Raw genomic sequence first — 6,651 nt, 5'->3', positions numbered from 1 at the left:
GGGGGCACAGCAGTACAGCACAGAGAGGAAGCACAGGGCAAAGCAGGGGGCTACACAGAACACACTGTGCAGGGCAGAGCTGATGGGGGGGCGGGGGGGAATGTGGAGCTGTACTGGGCAGTGCAGTGCAGAGGGGCCGAGCAGAGCGGGGTTACACAGAGCTATGCAGGCAGGGCAGAGCAGCGGGGAGGGCTATGCAGGCAGCAGGCAGGGCAGCACGGGCAGGGCTATATGGGCAGGACGGGCAGGGCAGGAGGGGCCGGGCAGGACAGGGAGAGCGGGCAGGGCAGCAGGCAGGGCAGCACGGGCAGGGCTATATGGGCAGGGCAGGACTGGGAGAGCGGGCAGGGCAGCAGGCAGGGCAGCACGGGCAGGGCAGGCAGGGCCGGAGGGGCAGGGCAATAGGCGCAGGGCAGCACAGGCAGCGGGCCGGGCACTACGGGCAGGGCAGCACAGGGAGCGGCGCAGGGGCAGGGCAGAGGCGCCTGGGGGCTGCCGGCGGGTCACCGCCCGGCCCGCGCCTCAGCGGGCCGCGGGGGCAGCCGGGCCGGGCCTGGGCCCGCCACCGCCGGGCCTGGTCCCGCTCCTCAGGGCCGCGGCGGGCGGGACAGGCGCCTTGCCGGGGGAGGGGGAACACGGACACACAGCCCGGGCCGGTACCTGCGGCGCAGCTCGGCGACCGCTGCGCGGAGATCGACGGTGCTGAAGCGCGACTTCATGCTGCCGCCGCCGCCGCCGCCGCTGCGCGCACGCGCCGCCGCCCGCTACGGGTCGCGCCCCGCGCCAATTCCCGCTGCTCCGCGGCCGCGAGCGAGCCACCTCCGCGCATGCGCCGAGCCGAGGCTTGGCGGGCGGGAGGCGGCGGCGGGCGCTGCCCGGCAGGAGGCGCTGCGGCAGCGTGAGGCGCGGTGGCCGCGGCGCTGCCCGGCAGGAGGCGGCGTGAGGCGCTGCGGAGGCGGGTCGGGGCCGCTGTGCGCCCTGCCCTAGGGGTGGTCTCTGGGGGTCCCTTCCGACCCCTACGACTCTGTGATAAGGAAACAGCTGACGGGACGCTCAGGGGCGCCGCGTTTACCGTGTTCCGGAGCCGTTTCCCCGGGCCGGGCTCAGTCCCCGCGCTGCCGCCGGCAGCGCCCGGCAAGCGGAGCATGCGCAGAGTGCCCGCGCGCGGGCGGCAGCCGGCAGGAGGCGCTGCGGCGGCGTGAGGCGCTGTCCGCGGTGGCCTCAGGCGCTGCCCGGCAGGAGTCGCTGCGGCGGCGGGTCGGGGGTCGGTGGAGGGGGCAAAAGGCGCGGTCTTGGCGGTCGCGGGGCCAGCAAAAGGAACCCGCGTCTCTCTGTGTTGCCCAGGCTACGCTGCAGTGGCTATTCACAGGCGCGATCCCGCTACTGACCGGCACGGGAGCTTTGACCTGCTCCGTCTCCGACCTGGGCCGGTTCACCCCTCCTTAGTCAACCTGGTGTCCCCCGGCTCCCCGGGGCTCACCATATTGATGCCGGCCTTAGCGCGGACGCCCGCTCGGCATAGCGCACTGCAGCCCAGAACTCCTGGGCTCAAGCGATCCGGCGGGCTCGGCCTCCCGAGTAGCTGGGACTACAGGCGCGCGCCACCGCGCCCGGCGCCCGCTGCCTCGCGCCGCCGCCCCTAGTGCTGCCCCCGCGCCCCGGGGGGGGGGAGGTGGAGGCGGCTCCGCCCCCAGCTGCTGGCTGAAGGCGGCGGCACCGCCCTTTGCCGGGGCTGCCGGCGCCTCCTCCGCCTCTCGGGGCTCCCCGCGCCGTTCGCTTGCAGGTGGCACCGCGCGGAGGGGCGGGGGAACACCGGCAGCGGCTCCCCGATGAAGGGGTTCCCGTAACAAGAGCGCTTCTGGACGCTCTTCCTGCTCTTTCAGAGGCGCCTTCGGTTGATTTCCCCTCTTTCCCCCACCCCGAGGTGCGGCCGCTGCTTCTCCGGCCTGGCCCAGGCTCCCCGGGGTGTCGGCGCTGCCCGGGCCTCAGCATTAACCGACCCCGACGCCTCACCCGCCCCGTCCCCTGGGCAAAAAGAAACTGGGTCCCGCTCTCTCGCCCGGGCTGTGCTCCAGGGACTGTTCACAGGCGCCATCCCGCTACCGACCGGCACAGGAGCTTTGACCTGCTCCGTCTCCGACCTGGGCCGGTTCACCCCTCCTTAGGCGACCTGGTGGCCCCCGGCTCCCCAGGGACCACCATATCGATGCCGGCCTTAGCGCGGACGCCCGCTCGGCACAGCGCACTGCAGCCCAGAACCCCCAGGCTCAAGCCGTCCTCCAGCCTCAGCCTCCCCGGCGCTTGGATTACAGGCACAAGCCACCGTGCCCGGCTGTTCCTTGGGATCTTGCAGATTCCAGACACCCACCTTGGGTGGATGCGTTCTGCACGGCCACGTCGTGGTAGTGGGCATCTGAGAGACCATCCTTTGGCTGCTCCTGCTTTATGTTTGGTGGATGGATAGACAGGAAGGATTTCTAAGCACAAGCAGGTCTGAGGAGCTGAGAAAGCCCAGACTTTGAGCCAGAAGAAGAACAGCATGATGCTCTGTGTTCATTTTGAGCCAAGCGAGGTGCACCGGGGAGCTCTATCTCCAGGACACCTCAGTACACTTCACTTACTGACCAGACATCCCACTCCCTGCTTTGAAAACTCCTCCCAGAGAAAGGCTTCTCCATTCACCGGTGTTTTCCTCAGAGTGTAAAGCTCAGAGCTGAGGATGCAAAGAAGCTGTGACATTAAATACCCGATGAGCAGACTAATGAGACACTCCTGGGAGCTGGAGCGCCGTCTCGGTCTGCCTAAGCTGGGGCTGTTCGAGGGATGCTTCCTGACCCAGAGGTGTGCAGGGTCTCCGAGCCAGAAACACAGTGGGAAGTTCTGCTGCCTGTCATTTCCCATTTTAGTGGTTACACCTACTGGGATCCCAAGGGTCTGGCTGGGTCCCACGCTGTGGCCTTTCACCACCACAAGAAATTGCAACGCCCACCACCAAAACATGAGCACACCTGAGCGAGCAAGGCCAGGGCAGCACCTTCACCTCACACATCCCCAGTATCACTAGAGCCTTTAGGGAGTGCTCCCCAGCACAGGCAGCTGACAAACAGAGAGTAGTGCAAGGGAGAGATGCCACAAGAGGCTGGGTCCCGCTCTCTCGCCCGGGCTGTGCTACAGGGACTGTTGGCAGCGCTTGGATTACAGGCACAAGCCACCGTGCCCGGCTGGCTGCAGCTCCCACTGCCTCTGCTCTCCCTTACTCAGGGACCAGCTCCTCCAGCCTTGCTGTGGCAGCCAGGAGCCCCGGCAGTGGGACACACTTGTGCTTCAGCAACACAGTGGGAACACAGAGACCTGGGGCTGCAAGGAAAGCTGAGGGAGCCTCGGGGCTAATTCAGCAGGGCAGACTGCACTGCCCCTTTCCCAGCAGCATGAGCCAATGCTGATCCCAAACCAGGCACTGCCATTGCCAAAATGGGCTCCTTCTTTTTTAACTTCCCTCTCCATGCATTCTCCAGGATGCTGAGCACCAGCTGAGGGGATCTCTGGTCTGTGCACAGTAGAGCAGGGTCCTCAGGCTGTCATGTCTATCCCCAAAAGCCGCACAGACCATGGCCCAGAACAGCCACCACCCCTGACTCCACACCAGCTTGGAGGAGAGTGGAACCAGCTGCCAAGAAGGGAAATGCTGTGGGAGAGCAGCGCCAGCCCAGCCAGAGCCTCCTGCTGCAGCCTCCACCTCCACCAGCCCCATCCAGGCTCTCCCTACCACGCTGTGGACAGAGCCAGCCTGCAGCCAGCACAGCCCTGACCAGAGGGTTACCAACACCAAGGGATGATGGGTGAGTTCACACGGCGTTTCGGAAGTGCAGAGGTCAAGGCACCTCCTGCCCCATCACCGAAGTGCCTCCATTCCAGGCATGACATACCTCCTGCACAAGGCAGGGGCATGCCTCCTGCCCAAGGCCAGACCCACCAGCAGCCTCTCAGGAGGTATCTGAGCGTTTCTTCCACACTGCCTAACCCACTGTAACGGAGCAGAGTCCAGGGCTAAAGTACACACACTGCAATCCCATCTCAGAAAAGACAAACAAGGTCTTTCCCAGTGCTGCAGAGACCTGACGTCCTTACAGGTGTCAGGGCTGCACGGGAGAGAGAGAGACATCATCTGCTGGGCTCCTGTTATCTACCTCAGGGAGAGCTGTGGGTGACAGCTGGAGTTTTGGTTAAAGGCATTAGGATAATGCCTTAGGGGTCATGGGCATGAAGAGATGTAGGCTCACCATGCACAACTAGGAGAGAGAGGTGGTAACACTGAACACGGGGCCAGGCATCCCCCTCCCAACCTATGGGACCTTTTCTTCCTGACACAAATGCACAAAAAATTTTCCTCCTGTTCAAAGACCCAGTGAGGGTGAGTTTCATAGCATGAAACTCCCCGTTTTGCATGGGAAAATCTGCTGGGAATGAGCTTGGCAGGCTGAGGAATGACAAAGCACAGCCACGGGCCTGGAGTCCTGCTAGCACAGAGCTCTGCCTGATGTGGGTCCTGACCACCAAAGCCACACCTGAAACCAAAAAAATGAGGCTGCTCCAAGCAGGGGAAACCTCAGTTGTTTGGCCCAGGCAGAGCTCTGCCACACTCCTGCAGCTTGCCTAGCAGGAGCAGCTGCCCCAGGAGCTCTGGCTTAGTGCAAAGCGTTAGGGATAAGCTGGGCTCCAGCTTCCAGAAGAACCGGGTTTGGGATCCTGCTGAGCTCTAGACCTCCACTCCTCCAGGCAACACTCAAGCTGTCTGGAACCAGAGACCCTTTGAGTGACAACACAGAGGAGAAAAACACCCTTGGAAGCCCCATGGTTGCCTGGGGCTCTGCATGACAGTGTGGATGCAGAACACAGCAGCTTTCTGCCAGCCTGCAGCGCTGACTGCACAGTCCCCACACCCTGAGCTTTTCCAGCACCCCCTTATCACCACTGTGCTTAGCAAAACACCACAACAGCCCAGAACATAGAATCACAGACTGGTCTGGGTTGGGAGGGACCCCAAGGGTCACAGAGCTCCAACCCCCTGACACAGGCAGGGACACCAACCTCCAGGCCTGGAGCTACACAAGGTTGCCCAGGGCCCCAGCCAACCTGGCCTTGAACACCCCCAGGGATGGGGCACCCACCCCCTCTCTGGGCAGCCCCTTCCAGCCCCTCACCACTCTCTGCAAAGAACATCCCCTTAATATCTAATTTAACCCTTCCTTCCTTCAGCTTTAATCCATTCCCCTTGTCCTGCCAGTCTCTGCCCTTTTAAAAACATCTGGGCATCAGCAGTGGCTCGGGGTCCAAAAACCTCGGGGTGCATTGGGTCAGGCACTCCCTCCATGAAGTGCTGGAGGTCAGGGGTGTACCTCCTGCTCCCTTGCTGCTGGGAGACCCAGGGGTGAACAGGCAAAAAACAGAGAGGGGAGAAAATGATTTTTACCCTCTTTCAGGCTGATTCTTCAGGCTGATGCTGTCACAGGGGTGATTCAGGGCTTTGGCATATGGCAGTTTATCCGGGCACTATCGCCCACCTGCATTTCCTCTGTCTGCTGCTGAAAATAACCTGGGAGAGGAGAAGCCAGCTTGTTTGCCAATACTCACTGCAGAGGCACTGTGATATACTCAAGCTAGAAACCAAACCCCAACAGCCTGGGGGACAAACTGCTTTTCCTGCTGGGAGCCCAGTTCGGAAGAGCTCTTCCTCTCCCAGGGAGGCCAGGAGAGGGGTTTCTCCTGAAGAGAAACGTGGGACTTGCAGGGATTCCTCAGGGTCCTCACCACGCCACGCCAGCATGCTCAGAAGCTAAGAGAACCCTGCTGCTACAACACCCCCTTCCCACCTCAACTCCTTCCCTGAGGCTGTTCCAGGAACCTCCTGGGAAGAGCCAGGGATCTGTTAAAGCAGACTGTGGGTTTGGTTTCCTGGCCAAGCCCAGCAGGGGCTGCACGGACACAGACAGCACAGGATGGCAGGAAATGGACATGGACCTGTTGGAGCAGGTCCAGGGGAGGCCACAAAAATGATCCAAGGGCTGGAGCAGCTCTGCTGTGAAGCCAGGCTGAGAGAGTTGGGCTGGTTCAGCCTGGAGAAGAGAAGGCTCCAGCAGGGAACTTGTAGCCCCTTCCAGCTCCTGAAAGGTGCCTGCAGGAGAGCTGGAGAAGAACTGTTCCTGAGGGATAGGATGAGGAGGGATGGTTTAAACTAGAAAAGGGAGATTTAAATTGGGGATTAGGAAGAAGTTCTTCCCTCTGAGGGTGGTGAGACCCTGGCCCAGGTTGCCCAGAGAGGTGGTGGAGGCCCCATCCCTGGAGACACCCAAGGTGAGGCTGGATGGGGCTCTGAGTGACCTGCTCTAGTGAAGATGTCCCTGCTCACTGCAGGGTGGGACTAGATGGGCTCTGAAGGTCCCTTCCTACCCAACACACTCTGTGATTCTATGAAATAAGGCTGAGACACCCATGGGGGACCATCTCCACCACTCCCTGCCTGCAGACAGGAGTGACCACTGGTGGGGAGTGCTTCTCTGGCCTGACTCAGCAGACTTGGTCCGCTGTATCAGGTATCTCAATGATAAGAAATCTCCCCATGGAACACAATTATAATATCAAATAGAATTTGTT

Source organism: Gallinula chloropus, assembly GCF_964237585.1.
Source record: "Gallinula chloropus genome assembly, chromosome: 14".
NCBI lineage: Eukaryota > Metazoa > Chordata > Aves > Gruiformes > Rallidae > Gallinula > Gallinula chloropus.
The sequence above is the reverse complement of the archived record's forward strand: the minus strand, read 5'-3'. Positions refer to the sequence as shown.